Consider the following 24312-nt stretch of genomic DNA (forward strand, 5'->3'; position numbering starts at 1 on the left):
TATAGAAATTCAAACCTTTTTTAAACTCAACGTAGAAATTAATACAATTGAACTTTTAACAGATAATAACAGAATGTTATAGCCCCCAAAACGATTTGGTTACCAACATCTTTTTGATTGTACCTTTATTTAATTTTATACAGTTAACATAGAATAGGAAATAATATTTAATGAACATAACTGTGTGCTTAGCCAAAACATAATAAACTGGAATAAAAAGTAATTAATTAATGAAACCAAAGACTGTTAAACAGCCAACAATTATTTCAATGTCAGGGTAAATGTCTGCTTTAGATGGTTTCATGAGTACTGGGCACCTGTCATCGCCTGGAGGTCACTAATCTCAGAATTAAATATATATATATAAATTATTTTTTTTTTATCTATATAAATAAACCACAGATTAGAGTTTTAAACAACTACATTCTAGCATGAAAAACAGTTAAAACTTCATTTTCGGACGCATATAGAGCCATCGAAGACGGGGCAATTGTCCCAATGTCTAGCCTGAAGACAGGCGCCTCTCGGCGGATACATGAGTAATGAGCGCCGTTACCGCCTGGAGGTCATAGATCTCCGCTACCGGCAAAACACACTTAAAATTACACACAATCTTTACTAACAGTCCACAGATTTGAGTTTTGAAGAACTACATTCTCGCATGAAAAAGTGTTAAAACTTTATTTCATTACATATTACAAGCAATATTTATAATATTATGTGCCTTCTCATCCACCATTACAGCTTGATGCAGCTTGGTGCGAAATGAATCCTGGGAGGAAAAAATAATAATTCTCAATACACTCCAAACGAACTTTATTCTTATTGTTAAAGTCAGAGATATGTAATATTTTGAATGGCGAAGAAAATAATTAACTTTATATTTCAATCAATATATTACTCTTGTACTGCTTCGGTTCAGGACTCGTGTGACATTGAATCAGATTCAGATATTTTATCAGACATGTTCATGAGCTCGAAGTCATCAACAAGCAATTCGTGTACAAGCAGTACACGAACCAAGCAATATGATGAAATATTAATGAATTATATGTTTGCGTCTTACAATATTATACAAAACGGAATCGTTTTCAGGCGAATTCGACTCTTTACTGTTCACTTAAAGGAGCCGAATTCGACTCTTTACTGTTCACTTAAAGGAGCCGATTCATTGAACAGAACTGACTCGACTCGACCGCAAACAAGCGCCATCACCACAGACAACGCCGTCGTCTCTTCACCCAACGGGTTCATCCTCGGTAAGTGTTAAAATATGACTCTTGTCCGTTAAATGATTGTTGTATGTGTATTTCTGTATAGTGCATGTCATTTAACAGGAATTTACCGAGTACTTTAGTTGTACTCGCACGGACAGGGTTTAAGCGCGCCTTTTTTTAAAGCAAGAAATTAACGACGCCAGATGGTGATTGTAGTGTTTTCTGAGGTATTAGCATAACGTTAACGTTATTTCCTGAAAAAAGAAAGGGAATTTTCTTTAATTAACTTCTTGTTAACTGCATTTTCTGTTTCAGTACAAGACTGAAGTAAAGGTCAAATTACTATAACGTTAAGGTAAGCTCTGACCTTCACTTAAGTTAACGTTACGGTTAGTGACCATCATGTATGCTAATTTTGTTCACTGTAACGTTAACGTTAAGTTAGTTAAATAAACTAAACTCATTATGAAACAAGTCTTAACTGTTTTATTTAATGAGGCTTATAATACAATTCAGTTGTATTCTTTTAAACTAACACTAACACAGTACATATTGTATATTTCTCACTGGTGTTAATGCATTGCTAACATTTACTAATGAGAACTAATTGTATATTGTCACTAACTGTAGATTTTTTATTTTTTTTTGGTGTTCAGGTGTACCTGATAATAGCTGAAGTGTGAGGTGAGTGTAAATTCTGAGCACACAAATATAACCTAAATTCATTATCACAATCTAAACCTCTATATATATATATATATATATATATATATATATATATATATATATATATATATATAGTGTGTGCGTGTGTTAGGTTGAGTCTTATTCTACTCTTATTATATTCATATTTTTTTGCAGCCACAGCCACTGATGTTGAAACACTGATGCTACCAATCAACCCTCGCTTGATTATTAAAGGTAATGTTGATGCCTTCCTCATTTTTATTAGATTTTTAAATGTCAGGTTTTTCACAGATTTGTTGTGAGCAGTTTCTTGTACAAACTCTTTTTCTTCTTCCAGAAGTTCCACCAGTACCTCCAGTCGTAGTAAATATTAGACAAAGATTTTTTTAAACTATAGTTTTTATTTTTATTAGCAATTTTATTGGGCATGTGTGTTTGTTTGCTTGGTTTTTAATAGGCAGAGCATGGAATGTCAACTTTGTTTCTACAAACAAATTTAATTATTCACAAACACCTCTAATTTAGTCCTTCTTTCCCCCTTTTAGTCTTATTCCTTGGAGGGTCGAGTGGTCATGGGACCTCACCTGGATTTCACAACTGACTTTGAATCTGGTCTGAAACTGAAGTATGCTGAAGATGCCTTTTGCACTCTGGAATTTAAGGTAATGTCTACAATAAATATTGTAACTGAGGGCTTGTTTTGGGGGGGTTAAACAAGAAATGTATAGGAGCACAAGTCATGACTCCCCTTGTCCCCTTGTTATAAAGGGCCGTGTTGCAGACACAAATTGTTTGTCTGTGCTGGAGACCAGAGGGGAAGCTGTCTTTAAAAGGATGGGGCTCTTATACCATATGTGAAGTTACCTATTCAGGCGAGTGGATTACATGCATGTCATTGCAAATGCATAAATAGTGGGAAATTTTTACTGGGCAGCACAAATTAAGTGAAACTCAAAAAACGTTGAAAAATATTTGGAATATTTGCAAAAAACTTGATTGAAATGAATACAACACAAGTGCTGTATCACTTCAATCAAGTTTTTTTTTGCAAAATTTTCCTAATATTTAAATCATAAAAAATTAGCTTGATGCAAGAAACATCCTGCTAGTAGTCAAGAGCAAGTGCTGTGATGCATGTGTTAACTTTGCAATAAGTGTGAACCCAGCATTAGATTATAGTCTGTAAACAGAAGGTGTAAATCAAATCAACTGTTTTAAAATGCTCTGCCTAGGTCATTAAAACCACTATTTGTTGTTGGACTGTTCTTGATTGTGTGTTTGTGAAGGAAATGTTTTTCAGATGTTTTAGTTTAAATGATTGCAGTTTGACTGAGCTACAGTATTGTCAGCATGTTCAAACTGAGCTAACAGTAATTTTGCTCTCTAGTGCAGCAGTAGTGTCCCAGTAGTGTTGAATGAAGCTAACTGTTTGTCTGCCCTTTTGCTTATAGGTGCTTTTTGGGCACCAGTTTGGAGATGGGAGACAGACGAAGTCAAAGAAGCAGAGAAGACACATCAACCAGCAAGTGTGTAAAATTATCAGGAAAATGATTGACCTTGAATAGACGACTGCCTAATTTAGCAAGAAGTTTTGTCTCTCTCTCTCATGTGTGTATATATATATATATATATATATATATATATATATATATATATATATATATATATATATATATAATGAGAGACAGAGAGAGCGCACTCTAAAGCACACTGCTTTTTATATGTATGCTACATATGATGTCAGATTTTTTTATGAATATGTTCTTATAGTATTTTTTGAGGCTTCACCTTCACCTTTTGAAAGTTTTCTGAAATGTTTACACAGATGTCATTAAGCTGTTAAATAAATCTGTAAAATGTATGTGTGTTTGTTTTTATTTTGATTTTAGAGTCTTCTCAGATCACCCAAAAATGAAGATTCTGTCATCATTTACACATCCTCAGGTTGTTTGGACACAAAGAGGAATATTTGATATTTTTATTCCTGTGTTTAACAAAAAAACATTTTTAACAGAGCTGGAACAACCTGAGGGTGAGTAAATCAAGATAGAATTTTCATTTTTGTGTGACCTAAAATTGCTTTGAAATTTTACAGCACCAAACTGTTAAATTACAGTAATCCGGGATATAACTTTAACTTTACAGTTAAATCAGGTATTTAAACTGCAACCTACTGCTAAATCACAGTAATCGTTTTGCAAATTCACAGTAAAATATAGTTAATTCTACAAGATAATACTGTGAAATCACAGTAACAGACTTTATTATCTACTGTAAAGTTACAATATATGGTTGTAATTTCACAATAATTTAATGTGACAAAACCACAGTAAATTACTGTGAACTACCTCACAATAATTTACTGTGAATTTACATACAGTAATTTACTGTGAAAGTAATGCAATTATTAGCCAGTAATTTACTGTGAATTTAAGGTCAAATTTTTTACAGTGTAAGATTTAGTTTTTTACGTTTTTGTATGTTCTGAACTTTTGTGCTAAACAGGTAATGGTATTGATGATAATACAGTGCCTTACTGCATTCACCATAAGGCAAAGTAGCACCAACTCGCACGAAATACTCGGCTCATGCTAGTTTAGTTCAATAAAATCAGCAAACGATGCAAAAGAAAATGGCAACAAGAAGCTGTGATGGTCGGCTAAGTGAAGGAGTCGTTCATATTATTCACAAACGAATCGCTCCCTCCGTCAGGTCAGTATGAGAAGTAACAGCAGGAAAGGGGTGTGTTTCAGGACATGATTGGATCAAATTTAACAAGGAGGGTGGATAGTACATTTCCATACACACAAACACAAGCTTTTTGTCAGGAATGCCTGTGCGATCACTTACCCCTGCAGAAAAATCCAGCTTATACCAGCCTAGGCTGGTTGGCTGGTTTTAGCTGGTTGACCAGGCTGGTTTTAGAGGGGTTTTGGCCATTTCCAGGCTGGTTTTCAGCCATTTCCAGCCTGGTCTTAGCTGGTCAGGCTGGAAACTGACCAGCTAAATCCAGCTAAAACCAGCTTGACCAGCCTGGTTTAAGCTGGATATAGCTGGTTTTGGCTGGGCTCCCAGCCTGGCTAGGCTGGTCAAGCTGGTTTTAGCTGGTCATCTCCCAGCCTGACCAGCTAAGACCAGGCTGGAAATGGCTGGAAACCAGCCTGGAAATGGCCAAAACCCCTCTAAAACCAGCCTGGTTGACCAGCTAGAACCAGCCAACCAGCCTAGGCTGGTTTAAGCTGTTTTTTTTCAGTAGGGACTGTATCTATCAATGTAGAAAAGTGATGGAAAATAATAATTTTCGTAATTAAAAAACAGAAATTGCAACTCCCGATCATAAATATATGTGTATATGTGTAAATATCTGGCTCTGGATGGCCACAGTCCTCCACTGCAGCTTGGTCCCGCATTCATTTCAAAGAAACGCTACCCTGTACTAAAATGGCGGCACTATTGACACATTCCTTCTAATAGACAACAACAGGGTAGGCGACATCTAATGTATATATCCATGATCCGACATAAATATATTTAAATGAAACATGCTTCTGTATCATCGCTAATTTTGTAATTTGCTATGCTGCCTGAGTGTCATTCGCCATAAGAAAACCAAATTACAACATTAGCAATGTTACAAAACCATCCCCCACTTCATAATATTTATTTTGGAAACTGTTGGATAAGCTATACGCTTTAAGTTGTGTCCACGTGTGCAGTAATAATAGTCGTTTTGTGCTGAATTTATGCAGCCAGGCACTTTAATAGTAATTGGCACCAAGCAGAGTATCTAAATCCCAACGCTTTTAAAGCCAGCTCTGCCATTACAAACAATGGAAGATGCGGCTTAAAATATCTTTTGCCGACTTCTTCAAATTGAGATCCTGTCCTGTTCCATTTTCCAGGTAAGCACGGCTTTCTCCGCATTTTATCGGCAGGGGGATTTCAGGGCCATGTAAATGAATCTATTTGTAGTTAGGCTGCTTTGTTCCTTATTTTGCAGTCTGTGAACCAGGAGTGCTTAAAATAAGTCACCCATCTCCAACATACAAACTTGCACACACAAACACACTTCGACTATAAAAGCTCTGGAAACCCAAAGCACTATGCATAAATACCAATGATGTAGTTGTTGTGTAAAGAACTAACTAAAGAAACAAATCACAGAAGTGCTAATAATTTTGACTTTCACTGTATCAGTCATAAGGCCTGCAGGTCTAAAATTTCCCTGTTTACTTTATCGTAGACCGTCCTTGGGCACCAAAATCACATCTTAATGCATTGCAGGTCATTGCTAAACATATCTTCTTGACTCCTGCATTTCTATTCTTACTATGAAACCCATCAGAAGGAAGCAAACAAATGCACCCGAAGCTGCAATTCTTGATGCCACACAAAACCCTCCAAAATATATTTTGTTGTAATTAATTTGAACCAGACAAGTGCACCTTGAAATGGAGCATCTTTCCTTAGGGTTGAGGAGGGTTGGGGTGGAGAGACTGTGAAATTAGGAAAAGGCAGATGTGTCCATCTTTACCCTTTTGAATGAAAGGAAAAATGGCTTTGGGCTCATGAGGCCACTGACTGCAATACCTGAGCCCCATCTGGCCAGCGCCAAGCTTTTTACCCACAGGACAACTATGTAATTGGATCACAGTGTTGTAGGTTCTACTGTCACATTACAGTGTGTGAGATTAAACACGCTGGCACCTCTTCAAAGCAAGCGTGAACACCGCAAAAATCAGACTAGGGAAGTTACTGGCCAAATATTTACAGAATTAATCAATTTATTATGTTATAAGCATTCTTGTTAATTTTTACTTTGTCCATATTATATAATAATAATAATAACAATAATGTTTGTTGTTGTTGTAGTAGCAAACAAAATGTATATTTAACTAAACTTAATTAAGTAGTACATTACAATAATTTAATTAAAATGCAAGTAAAAAATAGGATAATATGTAATGCTTAATATAAATATTTTAAATGAAATGAAACATTTTTGAACATAAACATTTTATTACTATTTAAATAATAATAATAATAATATCAACGACGATGACAACAACAACAATAATAATATTAATAATAATAATAATAATAATAATAATAATAATAATAATAATGCTAGTTTGTTGATGTACAAGTAGCAAATAAAATGTATATTTAACTAAACTTACTTAAATACTAAACTACAATAACTATTTAATTATTGAATTAAAATGGTAGTAAAAAATAATAAAATTAAATTAAATTAAATTAAATAAAAATTAAATATATATTTTAGAAAAATAACAAAAAAAATTAAACATATTATTTTTATTTTTATTATTATTATTATTAATTTTCTTTTTGGCTTAGTCCCTTTATTAATCTGGGGTCGCCACAGCGGAATGAACCGCCAACTTATCCAGCATATGTTTTACACAGCAGTTGCCCTTCCAGCCACAATCGCTGGGAAATCGTATTATTATAATTAATAATAATACAAATACAAATGATAACAATATCATAATAATAATTTTAATAATAACGATGATGACAATAATGACAACAACAACAACAATAAAATCAACAATATTAATGTTAGCAAACAAAATGTATCTTTAATAAACTAAAAAATACTACACAACAAAAATTGAATCAAAATGTAAATACAAAATTATTGAACTGAATTGAATTCTTAATATTAACATTTTTTTTTACACAAAATAGCTAAACATTTAGTTTAAAAAAAACAAGGGAAAGGGTCAAAAACAAGGCAAGGCTAGACAATAGAACACTCTGATATGCTACAGAATAACAAGACACGTGCAAGTGTGGTGTATAAATAGTTCAGGATATCAGTCCATTATGACATTCAAGCTGTGTGTACATAAGCAGGTGTGATACGGAACTGGTGTGTGAGTGAAGTGCCTGATGGGAAATGTAGTGCAGCTCCGTGGCAGAATTGTAGGGTGCTAGTGAGTGTTTCCAGTGATCTACAAGGGATAGTTATTTTTAGTATTATTAATTATTGTTGTTTTTATTATTATTATTATTATTATTATTGGTGTTGTTGTTGTTGTTATAGTTGTCCTGTTTATTCCAATGTCAAGTGTCTTAAAATAGCACTGCTAAATGAAAAGTTTGAATCCGATGGAGGGCAAAAGTCTGCTCACCGACAGGCTGTTTCTCTCTGAGAGGGACACATTTCCATTGCCAGTGGAGGGAGAGAGACAGCTGGTCCTGTCACTGAGCCCGGCCGTCCTGCAGTAGGTGGTAAAACTCCAGAGAGGGCTCTCTTTTCCAGCTCAAGCTAATTACTGAGCCGCATGCTCTCATCGGACTGTCAATGACACGGATGCTGAAGACATTTACTTTTATTTCAATTTAATGCTCTATTTGTGAGATTTAAACACACATTTGATTTATAAAGCGGGCAAGACAATTCATTTCAAACTCATGATACACACAGTTGTGAAGAATCTTGGTTTTAGTTAAGTATGACTTTAAAATGAATACGGATTTGTACATGTTCAGAGTAAAGTCTGTGTGAATGAGTTGTTGAGACTTTTCATTATCTTGATGTACTTTCAACTGAAATGGAATATTGAGTAGGGGGGCGGGGCTTTCTTTTTGTGCATCATTCCCTCATAGCAAACTAACGATAACAGGGGCGTGGTTAAGAATATTTTGGCTGAAGCTGTCAAACTGACATCATCAAAAAAGATGACTAAAGGTTTGGCTATAGCAGCCTGGATATGTTTATTGACCCTATTGAGTTCCCCTTAAAGAGTTTTGGTGGAAACAGGCCGACCAACAGTTTGCTCTCTTTTGAATCCTGATATGTCACCCATAGTATTATGTGCACTGCAATATTTTAAGCAAAACTGTGCTCTTTCTCTGCTAATCAAGCCTTCACACTGTGCTCGTACTGGTGGAATGTGCAATCAATAAAGATTGGCACTAGGAAACCTCAACACTAAATTGGCCAGTGTTTCAGTTTCATTGTCCAACCCCTTTACACTTTATTAGGTGCACCTGTCCAATTGCTTGGTAGCACAAATTCCTAATCAGCCAATCACACGGCTGCAACTCAATGCATGGTGGACATGGTCGGGACAATCTGCTGCAGTTCAAACTGAGCATCAGAATGGGGAAGAAAGCTGACTTAAGTGACTTTGAATGTGGCATAGTTGTTGGTGCCAGATGGGCTGGTCTAAGTATTTCAGAAACTGCTGATGTACTGGGATTTTCGCGCACAACCATGTCTAGGGTTTACAGAGAATGGTCTGACAAAGAGGAAATATCCAGTGAGCGGCAGTTCTGTGGGCTCAAATGCCTTGTTGATGTCAGAGGTCAGAGGAGAATGGCCAGACTGGTTCCAGCTGATAGAAAGGCAACAGTAATTCAAATAAGCACTTGTTACAACTGAGGTATGCAGAAGAGCATCTCTGAACGCACAACACGTACAACCTTGAGGCAGATGGGCTACAGCAGCAGATGACCACACCGGGTGCCAATCCTGTCGGTTAAGAACAGGAATTTGAGGCTACAATTCACACAGCCTCACCAAAACTGGACAATAGAAGATTGGAGAAACGTTTCCTTTCTCTGAAAGGTCTGATGAGTCGTCCATTTCTGCTGCCACATTCGGATGGTGGGGTCAGAATTTAGCATCAACATCATGAAAGCATGGATCCCTCCTGCCTTGTATCAACGGTTCAGGCTGGTGATGGTGGTGTAATGGTGCGGGGGATATTTTCTTTGCACACTTTTGGCCCATTAGTACCAACTGAGTATCATGTCAACTCCACAGCCTACCTGAGTATTGTTGCCGATCATGTCTATCCCTTTAAGACCACAGTGTACTACTTTTAGCAAGATCACGCAGCCAGTCATAAAGCATGAATCATCTCAGACTGGTTTCTTGAACATGACAATGAGTTCACTGTACTCAAATGGCCTCCACAGTGACCAGACCTCAATCCAACCGTGCACCTTTAGGATGTGGTGGAATGGGAGATTGGCATCATGGATGTGCAGCCGACAAATCTGCAACAACTGCGTTATGCTATTACGTCAATATGGAGCAAAATTGAGAAATATTTTTAGTATCTTGTTGAATCTATGCCACAGAGCAGCGGTTCTCAACTGGTTTGGCCATGGGACCCACATTTTTACATGGTCATCAAGCCACGACCCAAACTTTTAGGAACTATAATACAATTTTAGGAATTAAACTTAATTTGTATTTATTTGTTAACATAAACAAGTAGTGACAGATGCATCATAAGAAATTTACCAAGACTTACAAATAAACACTATTTTATTGCTGTCATTTAACAAAATGGATCAAATTATAGAAATGTTAGAAAGTAAAAACAACAAATACTGTTAATAATAAACTGTTAATAAAACATGTTTTCTGGTTTCTAAATGTGGTTTTAATTTAGAAGGTTTCATGCTCTCTTATGAGAACACCTCACTACATATGACACTGAAGCTATAAGTCTTTTTTGTCGTCAATATATATATCCATACTTTACATATTCGGGGTCGTACTTGCGCTTGACATTTTTGTTGCAATAATTCAATGAAATTTCACATATCAAATGGTAGGGTTGTTGTGCACGCATTTCAAAATAAAAGTCCGGTATACGCAAAATAAATTAAAAATATAACTTTTGTTGTTTTTTTTAACACACACTCTGCGAAAATGAAAATGTTCCCGCGACCCACTTTTGGGTCGCGACCCACTTTTGGGTCGCGAGCCACCAGTTGAGAAACACTGCCACAGAGGATTAAAGGTTCAGGACACCCTGGAGAACTTTTTTTTTTTATATATTAACAGATTTGAGTGTGTTGAGCATCAGTTAAGACAATGTTAGCACCTGTCAGCTTTAATTGTGGGGTAAACTGGATAATTTTGAGCTTTTGTCTGCTAATTTCAGCTTCCGGGTTTAAAATAATTTTTGGGGCGGGATCAAAATCGGCGACGTAGCGCAGAACTGCAAGTGCAATGATGACGCGTCGGTTTCTCATTATTATTCATAGCGAAGTTTTCTTATTCTATGAGAAGAGCCGGCTCCTTAATTATTCATGAGAGCACGTGCTTTCCGAAGGCAGACCTGCCAGTTTCAAGCAAGCTGTGAGACACAGATCAACGGCACGTAGCCGTTCATGAAGGCTCGTATGTGTTTGTTTCCATGATCCACGGGGTTTGTTGTATGTTTTTTCCCCGCGATCCTGTCAGGGCCGATCATACAGCAAAGCTGTGTGTGCTGCAAACATTTTTGTCGGGAGAGCAGCACGAGAATTAGAGAATGGCGGACGTTGACTTTTATCAGGAGTTCGTTCACATTCAGACACATCGCCGTGCTGCTGTGTTTGCCTAAATCCTCTATATTACCAGCAGGGCTAATGGTTAAAATAGGCAGGTCAGGAGACCTGCTGCACTGAGTCTGCATTCAGATCTATAATTTAGACCCGGGGATCGAGGGAGAATCCTCATAGTGTTTACATGAACACACTTAGCTTTATAATGATATAAATTGTGGTTATGTGTATATGAAATTAGGAATAACAAATGTAGCAGGGCATTAAATTACTGTTTATTTCTTTGCATTTTAACTTTGTGAACTATAAACTCATGCGTCTCACGGTTTGTGTCTCAGTTTGTGAGCTAACTGACAACAACAGTTGTTCGCTCCCCTTCTCCCCTGCTGGCCACGCCCACTCCTGCCCGATGCTCGCGGAGCTCCACGCCCATTAATCATGCATCTTTTGAAAAAATTCTGAAGTAGACTTTAGCCGAAAGTGGGGGGATGTCATGGCCCTTTAAGGCAGTTCTGAAGATAAAAGGGGGTCCAACTCGGTACTAGTAAGGTGTACCTATTGAAATGGCTGATGAGTGTATATTGGCATGGTGAAGCAGTGCTAGTATTAGAAATAGCACAGTATTTATATCAGTATGGTGATGTAGTGGTAGTATTAGTAATAATCCAATACTTATATTGGTATGATCAGATCTAGTGTCAGTACAAACCCACCTACAGAGACTTCAATACACAGCATATTGTTTGTGAGATCAAACACGCTTATTTCTAATAAAAGAAGCCACTATCACTGTTTCCAAAGCAACTGGGCTCTGATGAAGCTCAGCTAACCAACAGCAGATGATTCCGGAACCTCCCGCCAACAGCCACATGACACATTCAGTGGCCATTAGCCAGAAACAGGCGAGACGCCTGCCGGCATCAATATTCACCAGACATACTATACCAGCACAGACTAGCCAAGCACAAACATCTAAAACTACATTTATTGTGTGTATGTGTGTGTGTGTGTGTGTGTGTGTGTGTGTGTGTGTGTGTATATGGCAGATTGTGGAATATCTCAAACGTGTGATTGGCATGTCGATGAGATATGAGAAATGAGAAGAGAAAGGGAGTGGCAGAAGGAGATGGAGTGAATTGAGAAGGACAGACGTCCCGCCAGGAAAGATTCTTCTGCCATCAGTGAAGCATGAGGAGCTCAAGGCTGACCACTGAGAACAAACAGGAGCCATGGATGGGTATCTTAGGACAAGTGCCGTATGACATCACACTCCAGAATGAAAATCAACAAACTAGGGATGGGAAGATTAACCGATATGTATCGATACGCGGTCATGCGATGCGAGTGCATCGGTAGAGCAGCGGAGGATGAATGAAATTTTGGAAGCAAATCGAGATGCATCGGTTTTTGCGAGATGCATCGGTTTTTCCAAGATACAACTTATATTTTTAATATAGAATGTATTTTTTATTTATTAACAAGTGTTGTCAACCTGTTTTTGGCGCTTAATTTAATCGACCTACATAAAATATGCCTTAGCAACGGATTTGCGGATGTGTACACCTACACTACAACTCAGTGAATCAGGTGTGCGGATGAAGCTAGTGGTGCGCCCTCAGAAAGCGCGAGAAGCAAAACAAACATTTTATTCCCCACTGAGTTCTAAATCTAAAGTATAACAACATTATGGATTTAAGGATGGACGACTTGACAGGACAGATTAGAGCAGTACGACTAATCTGATATCTCACTTGAAGCGGCGTTGTTGTGGAAGCATCTTCCAGTGTTCCTGCATCCCCGGCTTTCTGCACTGCTTCAACTGTAGCTACCAGCTCCAAAAGTGGTGAGAAAAGCATTGCAAGTTTTTTCCATGCGCAACAGTTTTGTGCACTCTACGTCAATAACGGATGTTACTGCATTGTTCATCTGCAAAGATATTCAGCCTAGTGTCACGGAGAACGAAGGTTTTAAACACCTCCTCCTGTTAATTTGTATTTAATTATATTTTTATTAGCCTGTTGTTTACAGTGACAGTGATGTTTCAAAGCAGCATAACACTGCTAGTTCACCACCTTAAGTTTTGAATATTCAGTGGCACAATATATCTTTGTAAAACTTGTTTTCATAGTTGAAAAGTTATATCACAATTCTTGTTGTGCAATGGTAAACCTTTATGTTGAAAGAGTGCAAATATATATATATTTTAATATATATTGCACTTATACATTCTGTTTATCTTGAAAATACTTAAATAATATGTGCTATATTTTCTAAAAGGCCCTCTACTGTAAACTGACACTCTGGCTCTGAGAGAAGAGCCAGTTTGTAAAAAAAAGTCTTGGTTTTCCTTGGTTAATAAATAATCAAACTCATTCAATGGCACAGCATCCTCTTTTACATAATCTCATAAACTTGATCTAATTAGTTAGTGCTGCATTATCGCATTGTATCGTGATATGGGTGTGAATCGTATCGTGTTGCATCGCAATATGTCACAAATGTATCGCTAATATATCGGATCGTATTCTTTGTATCGAGATGTGTATCGGATCGGCATTATAGCTTAGATGCCCAACCCTACAACAAACACAATCAACCATAGGCTGGTATAGTGGTATATTTAATAGTTTTGTTTAACCTACTAAACTAAGCTGAACTAAAACTACTATTAGTATAATTAAATGATTAAAAATCAAATACAGACCAAAGATCGGTGTAAAGAAAGGATGTGTGCTATTTAAAATAAACTTTAGAATATATTTTAGGTAAAACTCTTTAATTGTGATGTCATATGAAGTGAAGTAGTGAACACAAAGTAAATAACAAAAAAGAAATGGTTTGAATACAATTTTTTATAGAATGTTCTGATTCAAAATGTTTGTACTTTTAAATTGAACTTTAAATGTATATCATTTTTCATGAATCAAACCTTTGGGGTTCCATTCAGTATGGGGGTGTGCGAAAGATATGCAAAGTGGATGGCAACATCAACAGTCTGAGGTATCAAGACATTCGTGCTGCTCATTACATTACAAACCACATGAGAGGGCAGATTCTTCAGCAGGATAGGGCTCCTTCTCATACTTCAGCCTCCACATCAAAGCTCCGGAAAGCAAAGAAGGTCAAGGTGCTGCAGGATTGGCCAGCCCAGTCACCAGACATGAACATTATTAAGCATGTCTGGGGTAAAATGAAGGAGGAGGAGTTGAAGATAAACACAAAGAATCTTGATGAACTCTGGGAGTCCTGCAAGAACGCTTTCTATGTCATTCCAGATGACTTTAATAAACCGTGATTGCAGAGATGTATGGATGCAGTCCTCCAAGCTCATGATGGAGTCAGACTAAATATTCATTCTGTTTCCACTGCAGCATGACTTTATATTCTGTACTGGACATTATTTCTGTTCAGTGATGAGACCTTTGTGTAAGCAAAGTCAGACCTTGCATATCTAATGAAATCATTCAAAATCAAGGCATGATCATATTCTATTGTGCTTAAATAAGCGTAATCTAGAGGCCTTTCATATAAGCCACTTCTGATACCCAATGTTCAACTAGAAGTCAAGTTAATATCTGGTGTACCTAAAACTTGGATAGACGACAAGACTTTTGCCAGGTACAGTAATGTATACTTTTAAATGTCTTATTAGCTAAATGTCCAATTATAAACTTTTACATTTACATTCTACCTCTCCGGTGTCATTAACGGTGGCTTTAACCTTATTTGTAAATTTGTAAATATATATTGCAATGGCAAAAATCGTAGAAGTCATCTCCAGGTGTTGAATGATAAGTCGATGTATTGATTATTGTGACAGGCCTAACAATGGATAGTGTAATGTTAATGAGCTGAACTATTAAACTTTTGAATTTTTTGTTTTTACTTTAACCAATTCATTTGGAACCCACACTCATGGTCTGAAAGCTACCAGCTTCTTCATTCCAGAGTATTGGTGGAGGTATAAAGAAAGACTGCTAAACACACCTTGGGCAATTCTGATGCAGTCATCTTTTATGATACTGTATAGGGCTCTAAACCACCTCTTTTACCTTAGGATACGAATGCATTACAGAGCATTGCCATAAAGCTATAATGATTTCCATATAAACTGCCGTTGCGTTTTATGCGGGTCTCCATTTCCTACATTTTGTGCCCAGAGGTTCTGCTTATTTGGTTTCTAGCCGTTCATTGTTTCCGATCCTCCCTTCCCATTCAATGCTACGAAATGAGGCTGAAAGTCTAAATAAACAGCCGAATAATGCGCGGAATGAACATTATCCGCATCTGTTGATTCCATCTGAAGGCACGAATGGCAGCAGCAGTGAAAAGCCTGACACGTTATTGATGACATGATATGATTTCATAATAGTGCCGCAGTTAGCAGATCATCACCGCCTGCACTCCGAAATGGTGTTGCAAAGGAAAAAAAAAAGATAAGGCAAACAAACACAATCCCTTTCCAACAGACCCTGAGGGGAACATTAGCTCTACGAGGCATGGCGGTGTACTAGTTACAGATGTGCTGGATTCAGTTTATCCACACTGCCCCGCAGTTTCAGCTTCAAAAGGTTGGTCCACCCTAAACACTCTGTCATCATTTATTCACCCTTATGTTGTTCCAAACCCACAGGAAAACTGTATGTGGAACACATATGGAGATATATTTCATCAAATCTGAGAGATTTTGATCTCTCCACTGAAACTCTGCGAAACAGTCATGAAGAAATAATCAAGCAGTTGGTATATAATCATTCATTCACTTTCCTTCAGCTTAGTCTCTTATTTATTAGGGGTCGACACATTGGAATGAACCACCAACTATTCAAGCATATGTTCTAGGCAGCGTATGCACTTTCAGCCACAACCCAGTACTGGGAAACACCCATACACTCTCTCAGTCGCACACACTCATACACTATTGCCATTTTAGTTAATCAATTCCCCCCTAGCGCATGCGTTTGGACGGTGGGGGAAACCGGAGTATCTGGAAGAAACCCACACAAACACAGGGATAACATGTAAACACCACTCGGAAATGCCACCTTACCCAACCAGCATTCTTCTTACTGTGAGGTGACAGTGCTAAGCACTGATTCACCGTGCCACCTAATATCTTAGTTGCTTTTTTAGGTAATCTTCAAAGTCTGACGATTTGCTTGCGCTTTTTAGCCACAATATTTTTAGCCACGCCCCCGATTCCATTAGTTTGCTACTAGAGAATGATGCCCAAATAGAAAGTCCCGCCCCAACTCAGCATTCTTTTTTAAATTGGAAGTATGTCAACATACTGAACTAAAACTCAGATGCAAACTCTTGAATAAATACTAAGATATTTTAAATAATTAGGCAATGCAGTGGCACAGTTGTTAGTGCTGTCGCCTCACAGCAAGAATGTCGCTGGTTATATGTCAGTTGGCGTTTCTGTGTGGAGTTTGCATCTTCTCCCTGCATTCACATGGGTTTCCTCCAGGAGCTCCGGTTTCACCCACAGTCCAAAGACATGCGGTAGCCTTCAGGTGAAATGGGTAGGCTAAATTGTCCATAGTGTATGAGTGTTTGTGGATGTTTCCCAGAAGTTTTCAATATTAGATTTTATTTACATTGGAATTTATAAATTTCTTATTTTCTGAATCTGAAATTAGGTCAATTGTTTATCCTATTCAATACTAAAGGTATCAAGGTTACATTTGCACAAAATGTTCAATACATTGTACACAGTGAATCAAAAATACTTTAACTGCATTTTCACAGCTCATAATTTATCCCACTGTAAAACTTCAATAACTGATCGAAGCTTATCACTCTAAACAATTGATTTATTTGATTTATTTATCTATTAAAGCTTTTGTCAGAATAATTATTGTTGAAAGTAAACAAAGACAGAATTTTGATGTGGAGTACAAATCTCTCTACAATCGAAGCTGCAACCTGAAATGTGTGTGTTGCTATTCTGTCGTGCAGCACAGCACAGCACAGCACAACTATATTGAGCAAATGGACTGTGGCGTTTGGGTCATTATGGCATATTACACAAATTTAGAGCATTTGACCTGGTTTTCAAAGGTTAAATACTCAACCAACCACAACTTTGACCACACGTTTGAGTTTTCGGCTTACACCATCAAGCATATGTCACTCCTAGAAACATTTATGTGTATCTTTTGAACAAATTGCTATAATCTTCAAGATACAACATGCTACGTTGACATTAATAATACATTACAACCTGGCGCATGAAGTGTGTCTGACTGAACCAACCTTGGACCCCTGAAGCCATTATAGTAAGTGAAGTGGAGTCATTTTGGCAGCGGTTAACACGCAGACACCCAGTCCACAGCCTCAAAAGCTTATTCAGCTCATAAGAGTGACAACATTTCTGCCAGATACTCTTCTTCAGCCTGCTGAGCTGAGTGAAAATAGTCAGACTTGGCAACATGTTGTAGGGAAGCATTAAAGTTTTATAGTTTGCCCACAATTGTTATTTTTTGGGCATTCATTCAAATACTGATCTGGCTGTTTACTGCTTTTATTCACATAAAAAACAAAGCAATAAAATTGAAAGGTCCTTGGAAAGGGTAAAAATGCCAAATATCAAAGATTAATATATAGATCTCAAATATTTATCCTAAAAAACATCCATGTGTATTTTGAAGATTATGAATAATAAACCAAGTCCAAACTAAAACCAAAAAAGCACAATAAAAGACAATAAATGAATAGTAATCATCACAGGCATTCAAATGGTTTCCACTACAAATACTAGTCAAAACGTTACAAAATATCAAATTTGTAACTATTAAATCCGGCCAATTTTATAGGTTCCAGTGTGTTTGGCGAGATATTCGATTATGATTTATTGGTTTTGACATTTCAACAATAGAATTTAATAAACATACCAGTAGAGATTACATGATCAATATAGTTTCACGTCAATGCTTCCCACTCATTCTGTATAGGTGACGTCAAGCATTCAACCCAGGCTCATTCTGAAAACATACCCCTATATACATTACTGGAGAGTGGCAAATACATTTCAGGAGCTATGTTTATTGCAGTTTTTGCGAACCCACCAGAGGCCGCTGCGTATACTTTTTGAGATCTTAAATTTCTCTCAAGAGTGCCATTCATGCCTGTTGATCTCGTATAAATCCACCAGACGCCGCTGTTGACTGATTGACTGACTGACCAATCGACTGACCCACCCTCCTCCTTCCCTAAACCCAACTATTAGCGTTTTCAAAAGCACAGATTGACCTGCCCACCCACTTAAGTTCAAACAGGCTGCGAAAATCAGCAAAACAAAAAACATGTGCAATACTTTCTAAATTAGTGCTTTAGAAAAAAAAAATCCTTAAATAGAGGTTTACCTTTGAAAGGGTTCTTTAGAACTCTAGCTGACCATAAATCCCTAATGATAAAATATCTGTAATTTCCATGCTTCTAATATCCAAAGTAGCTTATTGTGGTCTTATGAGTTACAGAAGGCTAGAATCCTTATTTATTTATTTGTTTATTTATTTATTTTGCATCACATATATTGTCTGATGAAAGCCAGCACCAATATTTCATTACTTCATATTATTACTGTCGTTTTCGTAAAAAGGGCGAAGTAAACGTTCATAAAAAGTTTGCTTTCAAACTGGTTTAGTTAGACTTACTGTTAAGCAGAACCAAGTGTATTTATTAGAAATAGATACTCCACAACGATGGATATTTTGATAACTTCTTGTGTAGGCAATTTGATCTGCACACTGTCTCAGCTGTATTGTGTGATGGAAGGATTGTGCGGCCGCGCGCCGGTTTGAAGTTCAGCTGTAACCGCCGCACACCCAAGACAATGCTTAAGTTAAGTCCATTCAGTATGAGCCTTCTGTTACTACATGTACAAGTGTCTCAATGATGAAGACTGTTTGAATTTTATTTTTTGTTCTACAACGAGCTTGGTTAGCCTACCTTTGACTGAACGGTTCTCCTGGTAGTGCCGAAATAAGTGACTGTCACTGTCCTGGGAAAATTAGCACATCTGATCACCCTTATGGGTGACTAAAACAGGCTTTTCAATATTCTGATTGGGCTTGAGCCTCTTTGAGCCCCAGTTTACCACCGGCGGAATACATCAGAGGGAGTATTTGATGAGAGACAGCATAACGCAAAGAGGCGTTTCCTGCGTCATAGCGCAAATTGATTTTTCAGCCAATCAAGGGCCCCCTTCTTTCATGTCCCCCACCTAGCCCTTACCCTAATCCGGCCCTGGCCAGAGATTTACTGCTTTTTGTCTGGATGACAAAACTAAAACATCACTGACAGCAGTCCATTATAATGGATGCGATGTCAGAACGGGATAAAACATCACAAAACTATTAAAACTTCTGTAATACTTTATATTCTTCTTAAGTTTTCTTGCAGGGTGGAAATTACCCAAATCTAAAAACACTGCACATCAAACCATATTTACAGTTAATATCACTGACTCACTTCCAAACACTGACACGCTTCCAAACAAAAAGACTTCAGTCTTTTTGTATAATTGGTTAAAGTGAGACCAATCAATCTGTATGTGCAAGACATTCCTGATAATTGTGTTTTCTAGTTCTTGTGGTTTGAGGTTTGGTCTTCAATGCCAGGTCACTGGCTGCGAAGAGAACATGCTCTGACCCGCGGGGGGTGAAGTCGCCATCTGTGTAGCCGTCATTAAACTAATGAACCATGCTCCACAAACAAGAGAGCTAACAAAGAATTGCTAAGCAGAAGATAAGTGACGTTAGCATCTCTGCATTTTTTAAAGCTAGTATTGATTAGCAATCCGTTTGTAAACCTCTCAAGTATAACAGATTGTATTTATGCATTTGATTTGTCACCGATCACTGGAATTTTTTTAGATCCAGATAGTTTATAAAATAGCTAAGTAGCATCAGTTATAAGATAACATTAGCATTCTGCCTGAAGTGTTAGTATTAAAGGCTTACATGAGCACATGATTAGGTGAAGCAAGATACTCTTTGCCCCTTGGGGTCGGCGAGGTGCCTTTGATTTAGCTTTCGCCATCATGTCTGGCAATCCGAAGAGTGAGCAGCCTGAGCTACATGCATTTGATCTAGCGAGAGGATGGCCAATAAATATCACAAGGGCTGGATATTGGACTCTTTATGTGCCGAATAAGTAGGACCTCATCTGAATGTAAATGTGCCTCTGAAATAGCGTTTCATGGAACTGTGCGGGATTGATGTAGAATTCCAGCACTGCTAGTTGCAGTAAGGAAAATAAATGAATTTTAAAATGGCTAGGATAACGTCGAGAGTTGTAATAAATAGACCTCCTCCAACCTGGTGATCACATGACAAGACATAAAAATAATAATAAAAAAAAAACAGGTGTCATCAACTTGTTTTGCTGATGAGGATAAGCAATAGCATCGTTTTTTTATGTTAGCATGCTAGCTTTTACAAAAAGTTAGTAAAAGAGGAAAAAGGCTTGTTTTATAGAACACAACATTTGAGCACGATGCTTTGCCTAGCTTTGCCAATCCCGAGGGTTCTCCTGGAGGGTGACTTTCCTGAATTTAGCAACAACGCCACAAGCCTGGTCATTTCTTAAAGCAGTGCTATATCTATCCCCTTCATTACTATATCAATATAGTTCAAAGAATGAGTGAATGTAAACAAGTATAAACAAATACAGTCACTGAGGCTATATCCAAAGACTATAGAATGTACAACACATGTCACTTGTATAGTTTTGAATAGGGAAAAGTGTAACACTCAATAAGGCAACTGAAGCCCCGCCTACTAGTACAGGAGCCAATCATCAGACATAAGAAATATATCCACATAAAGCTTGACTTCCCTACAATTAAATAAACCAACTACACTTGAAAACAAAAGTTTTTTGGTTTTGTAATGGCCGCCGAGTAAAATGACTTGCCTTAAAACAGGGGTGTCCAAACTCGGTAATGGAGGGCCATTGTCTTGCTGAGTTTAGCAACTTGCTTCAACTCACCTGCTAGGAATTTTCTAGTATATCTAGAAAGAGCTTGATTAGCTGATTGAGGTGTGTTTGATTAAAGTTGGAGCTAAACATTCCAGGGCACTGGCCCTTCGGGATCGAGTTTGGACACCCCTGTCTTAAAGGGAATTTGGTATATCATGAATCTCCCCTATACCTTTTAATAATGGAGGTAGACGTCATTTTAAAGATGGTTGAAACCATAGTGGACATTCTGAAGTGTACTCAATCAATCCCACAATACACCTCAATAACAAGCTAACAACCTATGCACACTTGACAGCTAGAAACTAGCCATAATGCACTATGAGACTTTGCGAATGAATTTCCGAGTCTGGTCACAAAATGGCTGCCATATAATGCAACCCTATTGGTGTACAATTCAAAATAAAATAATAGACTATTTAATTAATTTTTGTATACATGATGGAAATAAAAATGCTTTGTTTTATCACTAACAGACAGATCGCTAAACATTAAATATCACATGGTCTGACCAAGAATTTTAAAGAGCCCATATTATACATGAAATAGGGTCATATCTTGGTTGTAAGGGTCTCCTACAACAGTCTAATATGCATGCAAGGTCAAAAAACACTTTCATGATCTTATAATCTGGATTTATTTTTACCTAATTATCCCAGCGACTCCCGTATGAATCGTCCAGTAATTCATTTGTTCCCAAACCCCTCCTTAGCACGAAGCTAATCTACGCTGATTGGACCGATGACAGTCTGTTGCGATTGGTCGACTGCCTTCAGTGAGAGAGTGAAATTCCCAACAGCTAATCAGCAATATAAAAGTAATCACAGTTCATACACGCTCAATAGTGTAGGCGTGGATTTTAGCTGCCAGTGGGTCAATGTAAATACAGACGATGGACATGAAAATAACTATTTTATCGAGCAAAAACTCCAAAAACTGTTGACGAGATCATCTAGCTTGTCTCACTCTGCTCTTTTCACAGACACACACACACATTGCCCTCGTCTTTGCGCGCGCGCACACACACACAAAAGCACACACACACCTCCGGACGACAACGCCCACACACACACACACAAACACACACACATACCTCCGGACGAGAGCGCGCACACACACACACGGACGCACACACTACCCTCCTTCACGAAGCTCCATAAACAAAGCAGCACGTGTCACGTTTTTAACGTGACTTTGCACGCGATATGAGAATATAGCGAGTTAACCTGATACAGTACACGCGGTGCTATCAGACAATAGCTAGACGCACAATATATTCTGAATATTTCTGTCTATACCTCCCACCTTTGACATGTTGACTTATGAGCTAAACATGCAGTCTTCGCACCAGTATGTGTGTGTGCTTGGATTACACATTTCACATGCAACCTCCTCTTTGTTTTCCACCAGTATTTGTTTCGCCGTCCTCGGTTTCTCCCTCCTTGCATAAGAAGTGTGTTTTCAGAGCTCAACTCCCTCCGGCAGAATTTCAATGGCCCTCTCCAGCGCTACGTTTCCTGCTTAGGGATCAGTGCACAGCATCGCTGCATCTTCCCAACAACACACTTCAAAAGTCAAAAACCCCTAACGTTCGCATTCTCACTGTGATGCTGTTGGTTAATCCAGGCCTACACAAGGCAAACACATCTACAAAGATAAAATGAAAAGCATCGATTGGGCTGCCTTGTAAACAGCTCCATTGAAATGCCTCGCGATACGTGGAGCTTGTTCTGCTTTCTAGCTCATTATCGCTCAGAGCTCGGCGTATGAACATCAGCTGATAATGATATCTGTAGCGTGGCTGGAGAGATCAGGAGATTTCTGCCCTTACGCACAGACACAATTAGCCAGTGTTGCTGACAAAACAGACGAGGCATAACCCAGGCTGTTGTTATGATGTGCAAAGCTCATGAAATCTGGGTTAATTAGCAGGGCTTGCTTGGAAAAAGCTGCACTACTGCTCGTATTTAGGGTTAGAAATGTTGAAGAACAATAATATCCGCGCAGGCACTCAACATCAAAAGATGTTGATTTTAGGTTAGATTTAGGTTGTGACGTCAGGTGACCAAAATTCAATATCTTGCCAGCGTCTAAGGGGACAACGTTATTTTAATGTCCAATAGTGACATCGAATAATGTTGATATTTGGTTGATCTTAGGTAGAAAAGTGACTAAGATCTAAAGTCCGATAGATGCTATGGTGGTGATGTCCACACAACGTCAAGGTGTAACATGATTAGACCTTGATATTTGGTTACTTTTAGGTTAGACGTTAGACATTGACATCGGCCTGATTTTGGATTCTGATGTCAACCCGATTCTCATTTCCAAACAAATTCCAACGTCCCCAGGATATTGGGGTACACGTCAATATGACGTCATGTTGACGTCCTTTGCCTGCAGGGATGAGAGAATGCAGTCCTTAGCGAAGATACTAGGGCTGCGTCCAAAACTGCATACTTCCATACTATATATTATGCTAAAATCAGTATGCGAGCCGTGTAGTATGTCTGAATTCATAGAATTCGAAAATCAGTAGGCGAGAAGTACCCGGATGACTTCTGGCGAGATTCTGAAGAGCGCATCCCATGCACGCTGTGCTATCCCATAATGCCCCATGAGAGAATTCATGAATGGAAGTGAGGCGACGCAACTGACGCAGGTAGGTCACGTGACCATGACAAAATGGCGGATGTAGTACGTCCGAAATCTATTCATACTTTTCACATTCATACTGTATAGAACGTACTTTTCTAACGGCCGAGTAGTTCGTTTAAATTCAAATGCAGTACCTACTGAGTAGTAGGCGGTTTCAGACGCAGCCTAGGTCAGGGGTGCTCAATCCTGTTCCTGGAGATCTACCTTCCTGCAGATTTCAGTTGCTACCCATATCAAACACACCTGCCTGTAATTATCAAGTGGTGTTCAGGTCCTAATTAATTGGTTCAGGTGTGTTTGATATGGGTAGCAACTGAAATCTGCAGGAAGATAGATCTCCAGGAACAGGATTGAGCACCCCTGGACTAGGTGATGTAAATGAAATTGTCCTATAATGCTAATAAAATGAGGTTCTATTAAAAACCACGGATAAACAATA

General features: G+C 38.0%; 1 protein-coding gene and 1 long non-coding RNA gene across 13 annotated transcripts in view; one reads left to right on the plus strand and one right to left on the minus strand.

Moving 5' to 3' along the window:
* The window catches only part of grm7 (glutamate metabotropic receptor 7), a 367182-nt gene that overhangs the window by 268783 nt on the left and 74087 nt on the right, over window positions 1-24312 (minus strand).
* Window positions 1194-3552, plus strand: LOC137488973 (uncharacterized). Of its 6 annotated transcripts, none has more exons than XR_015522295.1 (7): window positions 1194-1259; window positions 1533-1572; window positions 1874-1901; window positions 2079-2138; window positions 2242-2267; window positions 2450-2566; window positions 3356-3552. It is a non-coding gene; the product is annotated as an uncharacterized LOC137488973 (long non-coding RNA). The 6 variants fall into 6 exon arrangements; XR_015522296.1 differs by having other exon boundaries at window positions 2085-2138; XR_015522299.1 differs by lacking the exon at window positions 3356-3552 and adding an exon at window positions 2673-2796.

The sequence above is a fragment of the Danio rerio genome, chromosome 22, assembly GCF_052040795.2.
Source record: "Danio rerio strain M-AB ecotype USA chromosome 22, GRCz13ab, whole genome shotgun sequence".
In the NCBI taxonomy this organism is placed as follows: Eukaryota; Metazoa; Chordata; class Actinopteri; order Cypriniformes; family Danionidae; genus Danio; species Danio rerio.